This window comes from Vicugna pacos, chromosome 11, assembly GCF_048564905.1.
Source record: "Vicugna pacos chromosome 11, VicPac4, whole genome shotgun sequence".
Taxonomy (NCBI): domain Eukaryota; kingdom Metazoa; phylum Chordata; class Mammalia; order Artiodactyla; family Camelidae; genus Vicugna; species Vicugna pacos.
Window position 1 is genome coordinate 8372090 of NC_132997.1, and position 1437 is coordinate 8373526.

The following is a 1437-nucleotide window of genomic DNA, read 5'->3' on the forward strand; positions in this document are numbered from 1 at the left end:
TATGCAATAGGCCCTTGTTGGTCATCTATTTTATATATGTTAATCCCAAACTTCTAATATATCCCTCCCTACATTTCCCCTTTGGTAATTATAAGTTTGTTTTCTCTGTCTTTGAGTCTGTTTCTGTTTTGTAAATAAATTCATTTGTACCATTTAAAAAATTTTTAATTATTTATTTATTGTGGAAAAGACATTTATTATAGAGCTATAAATTAGCGGTGGCAGGTGGGGTGGGCTGGGAGGAGCCAAGTGGTCACGTTTTGGGAGTCTGCTCTTTCTCTCTGTCCTCCTGGGCCTGGATCAAGGTGCTCTTCACTCAGACCACTTTTGACTGCAGGTAGAAGTAGCCACCCACAGATTTATCATTCACCTTGAACAGGTGTTCCTAGTTCTTCTGAATCTCCTCAGGGCTCAGCTTGGAGATGCTGAGAATCTGCTGTGCCTCTTGGATAGGTTGGAGGCGGTGGAAGGCTGGTGTCCTGTGTGACCCCACGTGTCAGCTGCTGCCCAGGTAGCTGCAAAATCCTGCTGCAGGGTCCAGGGGAAGGCCCTACCTACCACTTGCATGCCCATCACAATGATCTGGGCCAGGTACTTGACCATGGAGGCCACTCTGCCTCAGGGGCCAGGCTCTGGCTTCCTGGCCTCACAGCTCTGGCTGGAGGGCTGCCGGCAGGTCAGAGGTCAAGGGAGGCTGCCCATTTTGCTTTTAGATTTTACATATAAGTGATATAATGATATTTGTCTTTCTCTGTCTGACTTACTTTAGTATGATAATCTCTAGGTCCAACCTTGTTGCTGCAAATAGCATTATTTCATTCCTTTTTATGGCTGAGTAATATTCCATTATATAAATCTATATATATCTCTATATATCTATATATATACACACACACACACAACATCTTCTTTATCCAGTTATTTGTGATGGGCATTTAGGTTCTTTCCATGTTTTAGCTATTATAAATAGTGCTGCTGTGAACATTGGAGTGCATGTATCTTTTGGAATTGGAGCTTTCTCCAGGTATATGCCCAGGAGTGGAATTGCTGGATCATACAGTAACTCTATTTTAAGTTTTTCAAGGAACCTCCATATTGTCCTCCATAGTGGCTGCACCAATGTACATTCACACCAACAGTGTAGGAGGGTTCCCTTTTCTCCCACACTCTCTCTAGCATTTATTATCTGTAGACTTTTTGATGGTCATTTGGATAGATATGAGGTGATATTTCATTGTAGTTTTGATTTGCATTTCTCTAGTAATTAATGATGTTGAGCACTTTTTATGTGCTTGTTAGCCATCTGTATGTCTTCTTTGGAAAAATGTCTATTTAGATCTTCTACCCATTTTTGGATTAGGTTATTTTTTTATATCAAGCTGCATGGACTATTTGTATATTTTGGAAATTAATCTCTTGAATAGTCAAAACAATCTT

The 1437-nt window shown here is 40.4% G+C and overlaps 1 pseudogene; it reads right to left on the reverse strand.

Moving 5' to 3' along the window:
* Positions 1 to 253: 253 nt before the first annotated feature.
* Positions 254 to 603, reverse strand: LOC140699662 (mitochondrial import inner membrane translocase subunit TIM16 pseudogene; annotated as a pseudogene).
* Positions 604 to 1437: the final 834 nt, after the last annotated feature.